General features: G+C 38.6%; 1 protein-coding gene across 2 annotated transcripts in view; it reads right to left on the reverse strand.

Annotated features, from left to right (window-relative positions):
- Positions 1-22581, reverse strand: part of znf281b (zinc finger protein 281b) — a 47918-nt gene that overhangs the window by 21036 nt on the left and 4301 nt on the right. The window lies entirely within an intron of this gene.

The following is a 22581-nucleotide window of genomic DNA, read 5'->3' on the forward strand; positions in this document are numbered from 1 at the left end:
CGTGGCTCCATGTGCCACCTGCTGCGGCGCTTAAATCAACAAACATCAAATATTAAAAAGCCTTGAATGCGAGTGTGAGCTTTGACGCATTCAAGTCCATCTTAAAACCCGCCTGGGTGAATTCAAGATCTTGGCTATTCTGTATATGAAACGGTGGTCGTCGCACCGGTGGCTGTGGAGGAAGGAAGCGTTCAAGACGGGGGGGCTATTTTTTCCCCACTTTGACCCCTTTGTCCAGTTGAAGACGGCGTCAGATGACTGAGACTGAGGCAGATCAATCTCACACACAGCTAATGCACTATGGATTTAACAGCCCGTGAAGGAAATGTATCCTAATATTGGACTTGATGAATTGATCAGTGCAGTCTTGGCTCCGGTGGCACTTATCATATCATTACTGTTGTATATTAAAAGAAAAACAATTTTTTTCCCTCAAGTAGTGGCCGGGTAGTAACTGTAAATCCATTTGAAAAGCAGCGTGGCGATTTATCCCACAGTTTCACTTGACATTGTAATTTTAATATTCCAGTAAAACGGCTTCATATTTCAGAAATGCATTTGTATAAATAAAGGCCTCCGCCATAATTGACACCTCCCCCTTCTCTGCAGTTGGGTCAATAAATGCCTCTGGCTACTGCTGTACTTGCAGAAATTGTATTTATTTTGTTGATTTATTATCACTATGAAAACCAATTTATATTCAGCTGTGTATTTGGGTTGTGAAACCACATTGAGAATCGGAACGCTAATGTATTTAGGATTGTTAGATCATCTGGATCTACCAGTGCGGTGGATTGTGGTGAGCACATCTGCTTCGCAGTTTGGAGACTCAACGTTCAAATCTCCCTGTGCTTGTTGAGGGTTGTCGCCGTGCATTACAGATTCTTCCCACATTCCAAAAGCATGCATGGTAGGTTCATTGAAGACTAAATTGTCTACAGGTGTGCCCCAATGAGGACGATGTTTTTTTGTGTGTGGCTTTCCTCCGCTTCTCTCGCTAATCCTCCCAGTCAGCTGGGAACCAAAGTCCAGGATGAGCCTTGAGCACCGCCTCGTGTTCTTGTCACTCTCAAGTGCTCTTTAAGTGTTTTCTCGATTGGTCCCAGTAGACGGGAGCCATCATGACAGTGGCTGCAGGGAGGGGGATTTGTCAGCGCAAAGTGTTATTTTGATGGCTTGTCCACGGTCGCCGGTGGCCAAGTCCACTGGGAAAGTTGTGTTTTCGTCACCATTCTCAACATGACCGCGGAAAGTTCCGAGTCGATTCATTATAATTAACAGTGGTCGTTTAATATTTATATTAATATTATTAAAATGATCTGTATAAGTAAATTAGAAAATGCAACTATGGTAAAAATGGACCATTTTTAATATGACAAATAATCTGTTTTCATTGAATTATCAAATGTGATAAATACATGTAAATCAATGCACAACTAAGAATTAATAAATACAAATAAAATAGAATATATTCACAACAAATTAGATTAACTCATTCACTCTCAGCCATTTTGACTTCGCTCTCGGCTTTTTTTTACTGGCATTTGACTGATTTTGCAAGGCCCTCAGTATATTGTGTTCGATTGCTATAAAAACATGGAATATACCAAAAGAAAGATTAGAGTTTCTTCGTTCATCAGGAGAAAATATATATTTGTACCGGTTTCCATTTTGCAGCAATTAGCATTAGAATAAAGCTAGGTTTCATCATTATTCACAAATCTGTTGAAAACACTGTTAAAAAGAGCTTGTTGCAACATGGCCCTGGTGGATCTCTTATACTCTGCTGCCACCTGCTGGCCTTTTTTTTATTTTTTTAATTACTACAATTGTTATACACCACCTGTTCGTGTCAGAAGCTTTTTAGTAGGGAAGGACAAAGTATTTAAAAACATTTTGACATGTTTTTGGGTTTGAATGAGTTAAAATGTTTTTTAATTTAAAAAGTAAAAAATTGAAAAAATAAATTTATATATATATACACACACACATTGAAAAACCCCACCAGATCAGTGTAGAAAACATCAATTCAACATTTACAATAGATAAAAATAAGTCTACACACATTAACACACATTTCAGATTGTGATAAAAAGCCTACTAGAACATCTGAGCTTGATTTTGGGTTAACCAGAGCCACTTTATGTGGAAACAGTTTTGAAATGGTTTACCTTGGTTTAATTCCTTTAACACAAACACATGGTAGGGGTGTGTAGACCTTTACTATCCACTGTAAAATAAATAACATCATGATTAAATGTTTTAATACATAATATAGTAGTTAGTCAATCAGGAGCAGTAGAAGACAATTTTTGTCTATTTCCATTCGTTTTAACTATAATGTCCAGAATGTATCATCTTTTTTTCCTAAGCTATGGTGGGTACACAAGTCACTGTACCCCTCAAATAGTATGTCTACGACGGTATACACTTTTCTTTGTTGAGAGTGTGGTCTTAAACTTACCCACACAGAATTGAGTCATCAAAATATTGCCGACAAGTTCAAATGTTCTTTCGACACTTTCCACAACAACGTGAGTCATTGTCATTGTGACGTGGGAGAGCAGCACGTTGTTTATCCTCGTGCTGGCTTTGGAAACGCGGTCAGGCGCTCTCAGGAGGAGCGCGGCAATCTGACTGAACATCCGCACTGACCAGATGCTCATCCATAGTCAATGAGCGCGAAAAAGGTAGAAAGGCGGCGGCGGCGGCGGCTGGAAAAGCAGTGTCATTAGTACGACGGGAGGCGGGATTGTGCGAGCTCAACTTTGACCTGTGCGCATGACAACAAGCTATTTACAGGTGCCAAAGGTCTCCATAAATAAACATGGTGATAATACCGCACAACATGTCGGGAGACTCGGCCTCGTGATTGTATTATTTATTTTCTGATGAGACACTACAGAAGTATCCAGTGATGGCAGAGGAAATGTGTGATTGTGATGAAAACCAAAGATCTGGTTCTTCAGTGTAATATCCCCAAAGAAGCTTCACAGACAATTTAAGCTCCACTAAGGTATAAAAGTCATGGTTATAAATTTAGTCGGAGCTAATATTTATCATTAAAAAGTATATATTTACACCCAGCTAAAAAATGAACTCTATGCTCATGTTTTCACACCCAAGTAAAAAGGCACAACATGGCGGCAAAGCTTTGCTACTCGTTAGCTTAGCTACTCCTCGTCCTTCTTTAGTGGTAACAATACAAATTTTAAGCATGGAGGCAAAGATTAGTGACTTTGGAGTGGATCCACACAGCGGAAAGATTGCGTTTGGCTGCGCCAGTTAGCTAGCCGTTGTTTGTAGCTAGGTTGCCACGGAGCAAGTTAGCTTACTTAGCGCCTGCCATTCCCTGGTAGTTACCAAAATGTGATAATAAAAAAAAGTAAAAAGTCTGGCTATAAAAGTATGAATTTAGAGTGCGCTAATATTTATATATTACATCTATTTTAAGAAATGAATAGTTTTGGTATTTGTTTTTTATTAAGATGAATGGATGTTTCATGTTTTAACGACCCAAAACAATACAATTATTAGTACTCAAGGTTATTATTATTTTATGTATTATGGTTATTTTTTCATGAGGAAACTATCCCTAGCTAAACACTAACCCCCCGCTATTCATGTTTTTTGTCACTCTTTCTGAAAGGCCCCAAAGAGGCACAAAATGGCGGCAAATCTCTGCTACTCCTTAGCTTAGCTCGTCCTCCTTTAGTGATAAACGATACTTGCCAAAAGTTTAGCTTATTCGGCGATGATTAGGAAAAGATAGTGGTTAGCCGCGCCAGCTAGCCAGCCGTAGTTTGTAGCTAGGCTAGTACGGAGCAAGTTAGCTTAGCGTCTAGCATTCCCTGGTATAGTTTCCAACTGTTGTAGTCGTGTGTTCAGGTGTTTAGACAGTGACAATCAAAAAGCGCTATTAAATCAGATTTGTAGTGTTTGCTGCCATATATCGCAGACTGTTGGTCTGCTGTATTTCACGGTTTGGGTTCAGAATACAATTTTTTTTTAAAAAAAAACGACTGTTTTAAAATGCTGAAATTGATCACAGAATAAAAGTGTAGACTGAGTCTGACTCTGACAAGTAAAACTCAGATGATTTTTTTTTCCGCCGGAAGAATCCTTGAGCGAGTGCGCTGCGTGTGCGTCATAGACCAACTGTTCTCGTACCTCCAGGCTGGCTCCAGGCAGCGGAGGTAAATAGTGCTGTGCTCCGTCTCTACAGAGGCTCTCAAACGCTTTTCTTCCGACTCTGAATCACCTTTTATTGCTCGGTTCCACTTCCACAGTCAAGACGGCCACCCCACCAGGTAACAGCAAAGCAGTCATTATTCTACTCTCACACTCTGCCTCGTGAGTGGTAACGATTTTAAAAGCAGACAATGTAGAGTGTTTCTCCGAGTTCAATCAATTTCAGCACAGAGGCAGTGAGGCGCTTGTATTGCTTAAAATGCAACAAAACAGACGACGTTTGGGCCATGAGATAAAAGAAAGATGGAATACATTTACATGAACAGAGATGAAACGCCGCATTAGGTACAAACGGTGTGAAGGTTCGGCATTAATCTTGTTTCTAACCTGGAATAACCCCGGAGGACTTTTGCAAAAGTTACTTTTGTCCTTGCGGCAAACCAGGATGCAGTTGGTGAATAGAACGCTACGGACGCCTTCCTTTCAAATGCTGACAATAAATCGGATGACTCGCAATTCAATGCTGCGATGCTATCCTGATGCTCTTAATCCGAATGGATGCGATGCAGAGAAAAAGTAATTTCATTATCATGCGTCAATGCGGCTCAAAATAAACTGGCTATGTTAAGGCTCAATGCAACTGTTGGATGTACAGTGACAATATTATAATATTCCTCAACAGACATTTTACTCTTTTTTTTAATTATTACAAAAATATATTATTAATAATTAAAAAATATATATTATTACCCCATTCAGGCATAAAAAATACAAATGTTTTAGTTTCACTCCCTCTCCCTCTGCGGTGTTAAAAAAATCGATTTGGCAATTAATCGCGACATTACAGCGCGCAATTCCCGTATCGTTCAACAAGCAGCCAAATCCATGTTAAATAAAACATCAATTTTTGATGGAAATATTCAACAAAACGTCTTACTCAACTCATTTTAAGCATGGGAGAATGTTATATTAATGGAACATTAATCCATAATATTTTATTTCAACGCTGTCAGATAAATAAGACATGTTTATTAGTGTACATGTAACAAGTTCACTGATTAGTATTTTATAAATTTTAAATGAAAAAAAAAATCACAATAATATATTTGTAGATTCGTATCGGGATTAATCAGAATTGAGTCGTGACCTATAAATCGTGATATGGATCAAATCGCCAGGTACTAGGCAATTCACACCCCTAATATATATATATATATATATATATATATATATATATATATATATATATATATATATATATATATATAAAAGACTTTGATCTTTTAATAATTGAGCAGCGCTGCTCGGGGACGACTCCCCCCGGGTTTGCATTTGTGAGGCGCAAGACAAACTGTGTGTCATTATTATTTCAAATCAAAATCTTGTACATGGCAGCGAATAGCGAAGGCTGCTTTTGATGACTTCCAGCGACTAAAATCTGCATTACAGAGGAGAGACAGATTAGAGTCTCTCCTGACATGAGCACATTTCTCCTCCCCCACCAAGCTACAGTCGTCTATGCTGAGTGACAAAATCGTTTGGATCTTTTCAAAAAAAAAAATGGCACAATATAAAGCAAGCGTCAATACTCCACAACCTTGACCAAGCGCTTAATGGTTCAAACGGCCTCGCAGTCTTGTCATCTATCATGCAAATATTTCATCTTCCTCCATCACAAAGTAACACGTTCAGTCAATAATACCATCTGGGATCGTTTGGAGAACCTTCAAACAGCGGCACCGGAATAAAGATTTGTTCCGTGCTGTGGAAAATATTCACGTTTCCCACGCTATTTACATATTTTGTAGGGCAGCAACAAGCAAAAGCGCTTGTTCTTCGTATCCATCATCCCGCCCGCAATTGTTAGAAGAGATTTGGGAATAGTGGCAAGTTATGACTGTGGTAATGCTGGAAGCCACCACGGAGAACCCGGGTTCAAACCCCGCTTGGACCACATTTTAGTACATTCGATGGTTCGATACTGAAGAGGAATAAAAGAATTTGTCCTCTTTGCGTGTTCCAAAAATGAAGATAGATTTAATGTAAGAAAAATACACCTTTGCAAAAATGATTTAATCAGTCAGAGATCTCTGGACAGATAACAGCCTCTAATTCATCACTTAAACAGGTGGGATTCAGAGCGTCAAATGTGTCTCTTCCGCGTGCACAACGGTTTCTTATAGTTAAAAAGACCTCCTCTCTTTCATTTGTGGACAAAACATACTCTCTGGTACTTTTCCGTGAGCGATGGCGAAAACAGACTCAGATGTGGGTGTTCAAAACAGATTCTGTTCTCAAGGACCAAATGTGTTTTCGCACGAAGCGCTAAGAAGGAACTTTTTTAGACTAAATAGTATGACCCAGTTTAAGGTCAGATTATATTATTATAATCAACACCATCTGCTCTGCACAGGACACAAAAAAATTCGACAAGGTTAATATAAAGAATTGAAATGTTCATAATATGTAACAATAGTTGATATATGAAATTAGGCATTAAAAATGTTATAATATCTTTCAATACCAACTGCCTATCATATCAGGAAATGGAGTATAATTTCTCTGAAATGATTAAATACCACCTTTTAATTACATTTAATTAAACCATTCAATTAAAAAGGTGTCATTTTCAAATAATTTCTTTCAATTTCCTTCATAAGCAGTCAGCTTCACATTCAGCTTCCAGCATTCCCACGCAATTTCTGCAGAAATTGCACTTAGTCCAGAAAAGTACTAACACCATTCAATTATTTCTCATGTTGACAAAAACGCTTACAAATGAGTATTACAGGATGTTTACTTCATTATTCTCGAGCTACAAATAGAGCTTGTTGTGATTTACAATGATTGCAAAAGTCTACACATCCCTGTAGAAAATAATTTTTTTTGTGTGATGTAAAAATAAAAATGAGACCAAGGTTAATCATTTCAAAACTTTTCCTGAGAGGGGAAGTAAAAATCAACATTTGCAATAATGCTGTTGCAAAAGTGCGCACACCCTCTTAACCGGGGATGTTGATTCTCGTCTAGCACAATTCAAGCGCAAAAACTGTGCGCATGGATGGAGTTTTCTTCCACTTGGTTTGCGCCGTTGTGGGAGTGAACACAGCCAAATTGCTTTCTAGCCAAAAGGAAGTGGAAGTGGCTCCTCGCAATTCACCAGAGGAAAGGCGCACAAACTACATGGCAACATGCCCAACATTTACATAAAGTACCTCCGATTAACCTCAAATGAACATCAGCTGTTCTTGTTGGCTTTTTCTGATGATGGCAGAGCTCAATTTTGGATCAATACTTTGTATATGACGTCCATCTACGTTGTTTATTGCAAATTGATTTTGACTGAGTTGCAGGTGTAGTTTTAATTTTTGTTCCCATTTAAGTGTGTGTATTCGACAAAGAAAAGCCAGACATAAATTAGATTTCCAAATAAAAAGGTGACCTCGGGCCGAGGAAAATCATTACCGACGTCTCTCCAAACAACCCCTTTGACTTGACAGCCATCCACTGCAGCTTTAATAGCAAATTCAGTCGGATGCACTCAAATTTACCCAGTGTGCACTGCTGTGCCGGCCGAGTGAGTGGCGTATTTTTAATGCACACTAAACTTAATAAACATTTTTTTTTTTTTACAGCGGCAGACTCCTGAAGTGCTGGGATGAGACAATGGCAGCGGCATTGAAGGCAAAATAAAAGCTCCTCAAGGGCTTCGCATGCAACATTTCTTTGGATTTACACTGTCAGACGTATTTATTTAACGATATGTCAATTATTGCATGACTTCGGCACTGCACCACATACGATTGTACAAGTCTACATGATGAAATAGCAAAAAAACGACCTGTACAATAATAATAATAGTGTAATCAATCATAACAAATACACAATACACCCCATAGATCACAAACCACTTTCAATAAACGAGTTGGCACGCAATTCACGCTGCCGTTGTTAATGAGTCATGCTAACAATCCATCTTTAGGCACACTTGTCCTCCAGGAGTTAATTAAAGGTACGCTTGTAATTAACTCTCAGAATGAACCATTTGTCTACACGTTTGGTTTCTCATCACTGCAGCCGAGAAGTGACCAATAAAAAAACAAATAGGGAAGAAAAAAAATGTAGCAGCTGAGCAAACAAGCTCTCCATTTTGGCAAGTGTACATGAATGCGGAGTCTACGCGTCACAGACTGGCTGTATTTGCAAAAACTGGTCTTTCTTTTTTTTTTAACAAAGTAATGAAACAAGGAATGTATTAGTTTAAGCAAAATTATATAACAGGGAAATCTGACTTTTTTTTATAACAGGTAAATGGAAAGTAGTGTCTCTATACTTTCGACATCAAAGTGGTACGTGCGCTCCCTCTAGTGGTATGTGAGTGTAAGTCAACCATAAACATTTCTTGACAAAAATATGTGACTTCCCGAGTCTAAACATGACATTCTGACTAATATTACATTCGTGGAATATGAGTTATGAAGCCAGTTCTTATCCATCGCAGAAGGCGGCCATTTTGCCACTCGCTGATGACTGAAGATGACATCACAGTTGCTCAGGCAAAACGACCAATCACAGCTCAGCTGTTTTCTGACGCCGAGCTGTGATTGGTTGTTACCTGAGCAACAATGATGTCATCTTCAGTCGACAGCAAGTGGCAAAATGGATAAAAACTGTTGGATTTTGCTGCTAACTCATATTCCTCTAACACAATATCAACCAGAATACCATATTTGGAAATAAATAAATAAATAAATAAAATTGCCATTGACTTTGCCTTTAAAACCCAATATGGTACATTTGTAAAGTACACTTCAGTTGTATTAACTCGCCCCAAAAATATGTGATGAATGTCTTTCAAATGTTTCATTTAGCTACAAATCTTATGTGCAATACATTTTAATGGAATATACTGAATATATATTTTTTTTAGGTACCGTTTTTCGTTGGGCCTTATTTCACTCTGCCTCGCAGCTGCTATGATGACCTCCAAGTTTATTATACTGGTTGCAGTTAATTGACTGGAGTAGTTCCAATCAATTAGCCCTCCATTATTTACCCGGCGAGTCCCCGCAGAATTCGCACAGACAACAGCAATTACAGCATGGCTCATCCTCCTCGCTTCTGAAGGAGAACAACGCGCATCGCAACTTGGCGCTTGCTGTTCGTTATCGTTCGGAGGCGGAGGGTGAAAAAAAAAAAAAGAAGAAGCAAACAATATTATTGTAGCATCTGTTGCAGCATAATACTAGAGTCACAGATAAATCCTTGCAAAAAATATTCACAAATCTGTTTAGAACAGTGGGGGGGAAAGCTTTTTTTGCAACATGGCCCTGGTTGGTCTCTTATACTCTGCTAACAAACTGCTGGCCGTTTTTCTAATTACCGCCATTGCTTCAATCACTTTCTTCAGTTCACAGGCTGCATCAAAGCCTTCTGTATGCTTGTATGCTCTAGCACAAAAAAAACATACACCCCCCCCCCCCCCGTATAAATACGTTTTGGGGAGCAAATGAGTAAAACAGAGTAATAGAACCAGAAGCCTGACGGGTTGCCAGACAGCGCACCAATTTTCTTAGACGAAGAGAAACAAAGTGGACGGGGGCTGGGGTGAAAAAATAATAATAAAAAAATACGTCATCAGGTATTGAATAGAAGACAAGAAATAACTCGAATACTGGAAAATAAGCTTTGTATGTCGGGGATTATCTGTAAATTGACCATTTTCATGGTTAATGTTCTATAAGTCACCTTTGCAAATATACTAAAGAGGAATTGGGAATTATTGTTTGTTGTATATTTATGCTTTAAATCACAAGCATTTTTTTTTTGTGGGTGGGGGAGGGGGGTTGTCAAGTGCTTACATGTTTTCCACTGTAGTTAATATCTCTATGATTTTTTATTTTTTTTTATTAGATGAAATTGAATCATTTCCGATGATCTCGACTCGTGGCGCAGTGTTTGGGAGTTATTGCTTTGAATAATTAACTAAGTCCGCTGTTATTGGGGTGCTATACGATTACTATTTATACCATTTTTTTTTTCCCTGGAAGGAAGGGACACTTTGAGCTGCGGGGCCATCTGTGACAATGTGTGTGTGTGTGTGTGTGTGTGTGTGTGTGGGGGGGGGTAGCTGAGTGAGATAATGTGGCGGCGAGTCAACAGGGAATACCCCTGTTAGAGAGGGCGATGCTCTCTGGCTTCTGAAATCTCGGCAAGGCTTGCAATAAAAGTAGCCAACAGTTCCGATATGGATTCGGCCCTTTTGAACCCAAAGCAGTGGCGACGCAGTGCGGTCGTCGTAAAATTCCGCAGCTGTGCCTAATCTTATGGCCCGTGAGTGTATATATATATATATATATATATATATAAAAAGCGGGTGCATGCCTCGCCGTCCTTATCGGTGGTGGAGGTCAACCCAAATCCATTAAAGTGGACTTAATATAACTTCAAGCAGCATTAAAAGATTGTCCTCAGGCTGCACGGCTGACCTTAGCGGGACAACATCCAATATCTTGTTGTGGGGACGTGATCCACTCACACACACCAGGATGTGAAATAAGTCTTATTTTCTGTAAAGGAGGAGAAGAGAGTGGATTGTATGTTGGATTGCCAGGCCTGGTGGTGTCTTTACATGCACGTTTTATGACGCAACGTCACGCCAGCTGGCTTGTCCCGAGGATAAAAGCGAGATATGTTGTTCCTCACGCTCAATGCATTTGCCAGGAATGATTTTTATTTTATTTTTTTTAAACCATCTGCTTGCATGCAAGTGAGAGGTAATTGTCTTCAAGGTGTACGCTCGTGTGCTTGGAAAGACGATTTGGCAGGACTTAACGGCCCACTGGAAGTCTAATAAAAACTCAAATCCCAGCCCCTAAGGCCGACAAAAAATACGTTAAGCTAACTGCTAGTATGCTTCATGTTGGTTTAGTGTTTAAAGTGGAAGTCAACCTCAAACAATTCTTGGCAATAATGTGACCTCACTAGTCTAAACATGACATTACATTTGTGGAATATGAGTTATGAAGCAAAAATGCGGCCATTTTGCATCTTGCTGTCAACCGAAGATGACATCACAGTTGCTCAGGCAACAACCAATCACAGCTCACCTGTTTTCTGAAGCTGCGCTGTGATTGGTTGTTACCTGAGCAACAATGATGTCATCTTGTGGCAAAATGGCCGCCGCCAATTTTTACCCAACAAACATGCATGTTTTTACGTTTTGTAAATATTGATGATAAATGTTATTTTTGTAAAGTTGTACCTGAAAGTGTAACGCATTTATTTTTCGATTGCTCCATTAGTGCTGTTTTTTGGAAGCATGTTGAAACTTATTTTGTGTGTGAAACAAAACACAAGATTATATTGGATGGTAAAAACATTATTGCTCTTTTGGAATCTAAGAACAAAAACATTGTCAACGTTGGTTAATTTGTATGTTGCATTGGGAAAATTCTGTATCCATAAATGTAAATTCCTTAACTTGAAACCTTTATTCAAATTATTGTTGATTGAAATTGACAATTATTTTAAGTCTCTTAAATTTGTATTAAAGAAGAAATGTCATTTGATAATTAATATCCATGCAGAATTATTTTTTAAAAACAACTCTTTAAGCTACCTGAATGTATGTTTTCCCTGTTTATAATTTTTATTTTATTTTATGTGATTCATATAAATAACATTAGTATTATTCTTCTATGTTCAACAAATATTTTTTAAAAAATGGCCGCTGCCTTCTATTGATAAAAACTGCTGGATTTTGCTGCTTAACTCATATAGAACATAATATTTTCCATATTTTGGGGGGGTTGACTTACCCTTTAAGAGTTTAATTTAAAAAAAAATAAAGTAAAAGTATCAACGTGTAGACCGTTAAAAAGATGATTTTTTTTTTATTGTGCTAGCACAGCTAACTAGCACAAGTACAAGAGTGCAAAGTGGCCAAAGTCCAAATCTGTATGACCCGACTCGACCTGCTTGAAATGAAAATGAGAATACCGACTTCCCGCCGCCTCTCCGTTTTCATTTGCCATCTTTTACGACGCACATATTTCCCAGTCAGTTAATTAAAGGCCGCAAGCTGGCTAACAGTCCCAGGAGCCCCCCCCCCCCCCCACAGCTAGCTTGTCGCAAGGTCAAGCCGCACTGGAGTCCATCCTAAATGGAGCTTTAAAAAAGATACAAATAAATCATTGACATCAAAGTAAATGAATTGGCAAGCGCGCCGTATTCTCACGCTTCTGGCTACCGTGGCAACGCTTCTTGTGCATATTTAGTATTAACGTGGACGGCATTGTCCGTTTTTAGTCGGAGACCTTAACATGAAGCGCCATTAGGCTTAAGTGACTCAGCTTCCTGTTCATCAGCATGCAGGGAACGCCACTCCATAAAGCTCTCCACGCGCCAAATTAGCATGGCGGGGGAAAACGGGCAGATGAAATTGGTCCTCAGAATTTGCGTCCCCATGACGAATCAATATTCCGCTATTAAGCCTCTTGTTTCGGATTTCTCGATGTGGAGGGGCGGCCTCGTGAACTCCTGCGTTGGTTGCGAGCATTTCACGGAGGAGCCGTTGAGTGTGCGGAGTGTCGGGAAATGCTGCGGCGTGCAACGCAATACGCCAAAAAGAGCCGCGGCGACTGCCTTCTGCGGTGGTTTGATTGATTTCAGACTGATGTGTCCAAGTGTCATAATGTTATACCTTAATTGTTGTAAAATTAATATTTTGTTGTCCTTATATCATTATTTTTTTGAAATAGAAAATTACAACTTTTTTCTTATGAAATTCTAAATTGATTCTAATAATAATGCAACTTTATTCTAGTAATAGTAAAAGTTAAATTTCCTAAAGTTTCCTAAAGTCTCCCCCCGCCCAAAAAAAAATAACTTAAAACGTTGAGTTTATTGTCGTAATAATTCAATTAAATTTTAACTTCATCAAATTTATTAAATTAATGAATTAAAAAAATAAATAAATAAATAAATACATAATAATAATAAAAAATTTTTTTTTTAAATTGTCTAAATATACAAAACGGATTCTTGAAAAGCAGATTTGTTTCTGGTAAGACTACGGGTTTATTATTAGATTTTAACGTGATATTATGCATGAATTATCGTAATTTTTTAAAAATATTTTGTTGCAAACTTACATCTTCAATCAAAATACACATATCTGTAACCTAATAGCATAGTTGCCTCTGTTATGTTTGAAAGTTTTTTGTAAAACAAAATATAGGCCTCGATTGTACCTTTACTCAGAATCTACGTAGATATAAACAAAACCACAATTTTTGGCTAGCATATTGATTGATTTTGTGACAGAAAGTTAAAACGAACTTTTTTTAGGCTAAGCACACGATGGACGAACCTATTTTGCCCTCCAAAGAACGCTTTATATCCATATTACCATAGCAACCAGAGGCTCATGATTAACAACATTCTACTAATCGCTGCGCATGTGCTGACTCGGCTTAAGATCCGTGTTTATCCGACGATCGCGGCATGTGATGCACATTATTGATCGAGCCGGTGCGAGAGCCCTCAGGCTTGAAGACAATAACATCAAGACGACTGTCGACAGGACGTCACAGAAAGACCATCGCATGTTCATTGACCTTTTCCAAAAATGAACAATCAATTCATCCATCTCGGCGTGTGACGTCGGTACGCCGGGAAACTACAAAGTACGACAAACAAACTCATCCCTGCATGTTTACTGTTAAAATGAGACGGCGGCGAGACGGTTTACATTCATTTTCATTAGCCGCATACAAATTGCGTTGGGGCGGGACTTAATCGGATTGCAAAGGTTCTCCGACAAGCTGCTGCTGAAACCTGTACATTTGATTACTTGATTGATTCGATTACATCATCCGATGGCCGGCGAGCGCTAAGAAACTGGAGGCCGCCAATGCGCTCCAATGTGCAGATTTCCCACCGCAGTGTCTTTGCTCGAAATCAACGCCTTAACTATTCATCAAATTCAAATCGCTGGATCTAAATTCCTGGCAGGTGAATGAAGAACGACGAGCCGCCGAGCCTTGAGGGTGTTTTATGAGCGGTATAATTGGATTTGTGTCCTTTTCAGACCTTGCCTCGACATTCCTCATTCCACTTGTAAGGGCTTTGTTGTCATCTTTGAACGAACACTTTTTTTTTTTCTCCCCGCTGCTGGTTTCTCTACCCTAGCACAACTTGTCTTTGTTATAGCACCCGTGTCTGGAAATAAACATTGATGAGTTTTTACAAGCGCTGCGCTTGTGTCCTTGCCGGTTCACCGATACACGTAGGTTGTCCCGGGTCGCCATGGCGACAAAAGAGGTTATCCTTCTTATTACAAGCCAGAGTGCGTTCAACATGATTCAGATGTAGTCAGTTTCATATTTTTGCTCTACCCTTTTTTTTTAGACTATAAGTAGCGCTGGTGTCCAAGACGCATTTTTTTTGGGGCATTTGTTTGACAAAAACCGAGACCAAGAACGGTAGAGCTCGCGCTCACACAAAATCCACGTTCCCTAACACATAACAGCAAACAAGTTCGATGAATTCTGCTTTAGTTTAAAATAGCTTACGAAACAACCACACGCGATTGTAGTTGACGAATTAAAGAGCAATTTTAGTCGACAAAAATATAGAGAAATTCTAGCTGATGAAATAAAGAGCAATTTAAGTCGACTAAGTTAGTCAACAAAAATAAAGTGCAATTTTAGTCAACAAAAATAAAGTGCAATTTTAGTCAACAAAAATAAAGTGCAATTTTAGTTGACGAAATAAAGAGCAATTTTAGTTGACTAAGTTAGTCAACAAAAATAAAGAGCAATTTAAGTCGGCTAAGTTAGTCGACAAAAATAAAGTGCAATTTTAGTCGACGAAAATAAAGTGCAATTTTAGTTGACGAAATAAAGAGCAATTTTAGTTGACTAAGTTAGTCAACAAAAATAAAGAGCAATTTAAGTCGGCTAAGTTAGTCGACAAAAATAAAGTGCAATTTTAGTCGACGAAAATAAAGTGCAATTTTAGTTGACGGAATAAAGAGCAATTTTAGTTGACTGAATTAGTCGACGAAAATATAGAGAAATTCTAGTTGATGAAATAAAGAGCAATTTTAGTCGACTAAGTTAGTCGACAAAAATAAAGTGCAATTTTAGTCGACGAAAATAAAGTGCAATTTTAGTTGACGAAATAAAGAGCAATTTTAGTTGACTGAATTAGTCGACAAAAACATTGAGAAATTCTAGTTGATGAAATAAAGAGCAATTTTATTCGACTAAGTTAGTCGACAAAAATAAAGTGCAATTTTAGTTGACTGAATTAGTCGACGAAAATATTGAGAATTTCTAGTTGATGAAATAAAGAGCAATTTTAGTCGACTAAGTTAGTCGACAAAAATAAAGTGCAATTTTAGTCGACGAAAATAAAGTGCAATTTTAGTTGACGGAATAAAGAGCAATTTTAGTTGACTGAATTAGTCGACAAAAATATTGAGAAATTCTAGTTGATGAAATAAAGAGCAATTTTAGTCGACTAAGTTAGTCGACAAAAATAAAGTGCAATTTTAGTCGACGAAAATAAAGTGCAATTTTAGTTGACTGAATTAGTCGACAAAAATATAGAGAAATTCTAGTTGATGAAATAAAGAGCAATTTTATTCGACTAAGTTAGTCGACAAAAATAAAGTGCAATTTTAGTCGACAAAATGAAGAGCAACTAATGACAACTAATCTGCTATTGCGATTTAATAAGCGATTCTTTTTAAGGCCCTCTTCCCATAATTGACAAAAAATATTTCATCCATCCATTTTGAAGGCTAAACCTCGAGTGCGACTCGAGGTTTAGCCTAGACTCCCACGTCTGTTGAGACGCACGTGCAGCAATTAGCATGTTTGGGAATTAGATAATCATCCATCAGCGAAAAGCGATTATGTGATACTTTCCAGATTAAAAACAACCCAAGCGGCGCAATTAAAATCCAGCCCCTTGCTTGTTAACACTGATCTATCGGACGATTTAACTGGAGCGCTGTGATTTACCGACCGGCCCTGAAGTGTAAAATGTCAACGACAAAGAATCCGTGTAGCATCTCGACGAGGACGACGCGCGCCATCACATGAATAGTGAACGCGGCTTCGTCTGTATTCTCGTGAAGCGGACGGTGGTACGATTCTGTAGCTCGGGGCGCCGCCAGAAAAAGGGGTACTTAAAAATGAATGAGCCATTAAAGTAAAGTAGCCTCACCCCGGCTTCTCCGTCACTCTAAGAGTTATGTTCACGTGGAGAAAAAAAAAAGGCTCGCTTGTCGCGTTGTAGGGCGACTGCAAGGTAAGCACAACAAGAAAATGTACTTTCACGTGATATTGGCTGCAATACAACATTGAAGTCGCCATTGGCCAATTAGGTGATGATATTTATTAGCCATCCGCTTCTATGGATTCTGTGCTTGGGAAAAAGTTGCATTCGAGTCTTTAAAAGCTGAACAACAGATTTTCTACGAACATGAGCGGCAAAAAAAAAAAAAAAAAAAAAAAAAAATCAGGATTCTGCCAGCGTGCAGCTGTCGCTGCTGAAAAGAAGAACCATTTATCAACAGTGCAAACTGTCACTCTTTAAGGAGGCATTTTCACTTTTTTTCTGCCTCGGTGAAGAAGTTAAAGTCTTTCACAAAAGTGTTTCTTTGAGAGTCGATTAAACTAGAATGACAACTGGGGAGAAAATCAGTCTGGTGGCGATCAAATAAAAAAAAGAAAGAAGAAAAAACATAAAAATACTTTGCAATACAGTGCACATAAATTTGGTAGAGATAAAAAACAAATACAAAAAGTTCAAAACGAAATGAAAAAGTTCGACATTTCATTGCAACCAAGTGCACACGAAAAGCCACAATAAAAAAAAAAAGTAAAAAAAATAATTCTAATATGAAAACTGCATTCTATAATATTGCACTTGCCACTAGGGGGCAGTACAATAGCCAGACACATATGAAGAAATCTTTCCCAATTACTTTAATTAAGAGACTCAGTAAGATGTAGTAAAGCGGTTGGTTTTTTGCAGAGGATAAAGAATATATGCTTGTGAGCCCGTTTATGGTTAGGGCTTCAAACCTTTTTCTTTCTTTCCTTTTTTTTTTTTTTTTGAAGAGTTGCTTACTATCTGCCAAACTGCTGCTTGCTGTGACGCAAATCAATTCTCGCAAGCTATATAATGAAGGTAAACATGAGGAGCATATGTGCTTGCATACAGAATGTTTATAAGACACACACACACGCGCACACACACAAATGTGCACTCATGCAAAAAACATGCAGACAGCGCTCCCTTTCGGGGCTTACTGCCTGTCATGCACTGCTCATCCATGCAAACATGAAACACGCAATTCCCTCTGAGGCACTGCACAAAAGTGGAACGCGCACGCACGCACGCACGCACGCACACACACCTGATCACGCTTGTGTCATGAATCAAACATGGCCTCTCGCGGCGTACCGGCTTGCCGCTAATTGCGTTGACGGGCGCGTCAGCGACCGCTGCTGTCGTTTAGCGTTGATTGGCAGCTACGTTGGGCCCGCAGAGCGAGCGGCTAAGTAGAGGTGACGACAGGCTCGGCTTTGCGAGGCCTCATTAGTGAACAAAGGGATTTTTGTTGGGGGAAAAAAATAAATAAAATGAATAAATGTGACCTTGAAATGTGGAGATAAGGTTGAAAGGGTCAAGGGTCAAGCGCAATCATGAATAATAATCAACATGACATATTTGTTTGAATTCAAGTGACAATATTGTACGGTAACAAATAAGAAGTCAAATATCAAATGAATAATGAATACAAATTCATCTCTTAACTACCAATGGGACTAGGTCCAGTTAACGGCATCCCACAAGGCTCAACGCCCGATCCCCTTCTATTCAATGTCCCTCTTTCCAAATGTGGAAAACAAAGTATATTAACAGGACAGTACTACAGTAGTTGACATTTTTTTTTTAGCTTTTAACGAGACACGTGCATAAGAAGCTGATACAATATTGATCAATGGTTAAATCCTGCTCTGTAAGAATAATCCAATCATCTGCTGTTTTGTTCATGTTAAGTGCGAGCTCAATGACCACAACGAAACATTTCAACGGCATCGTCCCTCTCAAAACAAAACATCCACGACTTGACAACGGTATTTTTCGCTGATGATGAGACAAAGCGACTGCAACCGTGCAGCCTACTTGCATACGTAAACAAATCCGAGCAGGGGTAAAATGACATTATGCAAATGATCGTGCATAATTCCACCCACTATAGACAGCAATTACTGGAGTGTTCTACAAAACACCTTTACCAAAGTTTACTTCCTGTGCCTCTACGGGAGGCCACCATTGTTAGATATTAAGTCAAAGCACATTAAGCACAAAATACAGTTTGGCTACTTAAAAAAAAAAATAAAAAATCCTATCTGCCATGTGGACATGCAATTAGATCGACGAGTGTTTGACGACACCCACGCGCCTCCATTCCAGTGCCGGTTTTATAAGTGCTCAACTGCGATGGCGCTACTTTGGACCCGACTCCATCACATCATTCTCTCACATCGCACACCTCCACAGGACACGCTCAGCCAACGAACGGGCACAGGAGGAAAACGTGACAAAACTTAATGTAATCCAAACAAAGTCAGCAAATTCTGATGAGGACATTATTCACTATTTGCGGAAACACTGCCGTATTCACCGTTTCTGTGCTCAGGACAAAATTAAAGTTTAATGTAAAATTTGTGCTCTTGTGACATCATCATGCTATGTTGAAGTGAGGGGGAGGAGCTTCTTGTACCTTTTCTGTTATTGCTCTATAAGTTGAGTTTTTTTTTCTTGTTTGCCAGAGTGATTTTTGTGTGCATTTTTTCCATTTAAATGAATAGAGGGTACTTTCAGATAACACTTGTCCATATAAATTTCAACTTGCTTCAAAAATGTACGCCTCCCGGGTTTAAGTGCTCTTTTTATTCATTTATCTCTCAACGACAAATTAGTACTTTATGATTTCCACGTAATTTATCTTTCAATTTACTTCATAAGCATTCAGCTTAGCATTCAACTATTAGCATTCAGCTATTAGCATTCCCACACAATTTCAGTCTAGTAATTCATAAAATTGAGTTAAAATTAAAACGATGTACTGTACTGTAAAAAAACGAGTGATATTGATTTGCGTTGGTCATTTTTCTGCCACTAGATGGCATAACTGCATTTGTAAGACGGTGACAGCTCAGTGCAATTTTATTTTCATATTAAGAGCTACCTAATCTTTAACATTAAGTAAATTGTGAAAATCTGCAACATTTTTTAATTGCAAATTACAACTTGACCACAGTCTCTTCAAATATATGCCTTCTAAAATGTTTTTTTTTTTTTTTAAATGCTCCATGGTGGTCACCTTGAAGGTTGGTGGCGGGACTGCAAGGTGGACAGTCATTTATCAAGCAGTGGAGGGATTCCATGAATTTGACTGCACCTGCTGTTTGATCCGCACTTTTTAAGAAACAAACACACACACACACACACACAAATCTAGCGAGACACACGACCTTCCCCTGCAGCGTGGGGATCCGGATCTGATGGAATTAGAGTGGGCTCGAGAGCTCCACAGCCACTTGATTCGATTAGGGAGGGCAGACAGGAAGAGGGCCGAGTGAGTGACATCACCGCAGTGTCGCCTGCCGCCTCCTCCTCCTCCTCCTCCTCAAAACGCTGTCAAAGGCTCCATCTGCTTCCATACATGATTCACACGCAGTGGAAAGAAAAACAAACAAGACCTTATTGTATACTGAAAAGACCGAGACAAGAAAAAATGTCTCAAGAAAGGTTGAGGGAAAACTAGGGCTGTGCCGCACAACATCAGAAAGACAAGAACTCTCTCACGCACTCTCACATGCAACTAGATCATCTCTTATTTTCACAGGTCCAAAAACACTTCACTCATCAATAAAAACTCCCTTTCACAAAAAAAAAATCATATGCATCACAATAACCTCTCGCCGTAAACCCCACTCACCCAAAAATGCATCTCTCACGCTAAATAACTGTCACACAAATTAAACTCACCTTCACCCAAAAAACTCACACTCAAAGAAACATCTCACATTCACAAAAGAAAACTCGCATGAAAACTTTCACATACAGCCCAAAAAAACTCACACAACAGGAAACCTCTCACATTTGACCACATCAGTCTTATACACCTGAAAAAAACATCTCCTATCACAAACTCCCTGGCACCTCACTCTTACAGACAAACACTCTTACGAAAAAAAAAAAGCCTCACTCACACAACCAAAACTCTCACACAAGATTTGAGATGTTTTCCATTCCACATGCGATTTTTAAAAAAAAAAACTCTCCTTTAAACCAAAGAGGTCAAAACTTTCATCAAAAAAGCCCCCCCCCCCAAAAAAAAAGAAGAAGAAGAAAAAGTTGCACATGAGAGGTAAATACCATTTTCGGCTAATACGGCACCCCATCACACTGTGTTCAAAGTTTCTCTATTTCTTTTTCTTCCTCATGTAGCATCAGTTCAGTGGGCGCAAACACACGCACACAAAAGACTCACACAAAGAAAACTCCCTTTCATAAAAAAAGAAAAGAAAAAATAACTCACATACACAAAAGAAAACTCGAATAAAAAGAACTTTCACATACAGGAATTACTCTTCCAGGAAAACCCACTCTTACAAAAAAACCTCACTCACACGACCAAACCTCTCACACACAGACTTGAGATGTCTTCCATTCCACGTGCATTTAAAAAAAAAAATCTCTTTTAACTAAAAAGGTCAAAACTTTAGTAAAAAACGGGTCTCACAAAAAAAAAAAGTTTTACATGAGAGGCAAATGTTATTTTTGGCTTATACAGCACCTCGCCGCACTGTGTTCAAAGTCACTCCATTTCTTCTACTTCATGTTGCATCAGTTCAGTGAGCGTAAACACGCGCACGCATACACGGTGTAACGCACGGCATCATCGAGTCCCCGAGGAGCCCGTTCAACATGCATCCATTTTTCAAAAGAGTTTTGAAGTGGGGCGACCGAGAGGCCGTTGGAGGCTTTCAAAAGGTGCATGTAGCACTTCTTTAAATGCTGCATGCACGGATACTATACGTTGTCGTGGTGGTGAGATGCGATACGCCGCGTCCAATTTGATGAGCATCAGCGTGTGCATCCACGCAAGCGAAGGATCAAAGAAGCAACCAAGCACAGAGAACGGTGTCGGGAACCCGAGTGTGTGTGTGTGTGTGTCGGGGCCTCCTGTGGATAGCTCGGTCGCTAACCAACCATGAGAGCTGTCAATTTGATTTTGGAGGTACGACAAGTGCTCTTGTTAACGAGCACAAAAATAAATGGAGACATACAATATTACATGCCAAATGAAAATTGAAACATAAAAAAAAAAAAAAAAAAGTATTTCAGTTTTACTTAACTATGTGCAGAGGCCAACAATGACAAATACTTTTAGGTATTTAAAAAAAAAAAATAAAAAATTATGTTCAATATCAGTATAAATTATATACGATTTGCCAACGTGGACAGCGCCAACTACTGTAGAGGAGGTCTTACTTTTTTTTTTTTGCCTTACAGTAAGTATCGGTGGCAGGTATCAGCAGCCTCCATGAGTATCCAATATCTTAAAATAAGGCCGATTTCTCCAAAATTTTTAAAAAGTGCCAATAAATATACTACAACAAATAATAACATTGTGTAAAAGTATATATTTATATTTTGTCGTCATTTTTATTTTAGTTTGGCGGTGCCAGTTTAACTTTGGAAATGCAATAAATTACTTGAAAGGTTAGAAAAAAAATTAACAACATTTTGATGTACATATATATATTTTTAAATCCACTTTTGGCTTTTGTAAGGTAAGAAAAAAAAAAGTTTTTAACTTTTTTTCTCCCCTAGTGATACAGGACAATTTACTATCACTATTTATTTTTTTTAACGGCGAATACCAGACATTGCCATTAGCTAACCTTTCCTAAAACGATTGTTTTCCTTTTCTTTTGCCCCGATTAGAAATGTCATCTAAAGGTGATCACTATTTTTCTTTCAAGATTCGTCATCACATTAACGTTATTCTAAATCCTGAAATTGAAATAAAAAAATTAACAGCATACAAGCCAATGAGCGCGCTGCCAGAAACATCCATTATTGTTTTGTATTGATCGCTCTTAGCAATGAAGGTCGCGCGTGTGAATGCATTTGTTCAGTCTACATGGCAAGAAGAGTTTTTTTGTTTGACGAGCCAAGAAGAGACGTCTGACAAAATCAAGGTTTTCCAAGGAGAATGTTTCTTTGACTCATCATCATCCAATCAAATGAAATGTTTTCACATTATTTGCAAATAAAAGGCCGAAC

Source organism: Vanacampus margaritifer, chromosome 18, assembly GCF_051991255.1.
Source record: "Vanacampus margaritifer isolate UIUO_Vmar chromosome 18, RoL_Vmar_1.0, whole genome shotgun sequence".
Taxonomy (NCBI): domain Eukaryota; kingdom Metazoa; phylum Chordata; class Actinopteri; order Syngnathiformes; family Syngnathidae; genus Vanacampus; species Vanacampus margaritifer.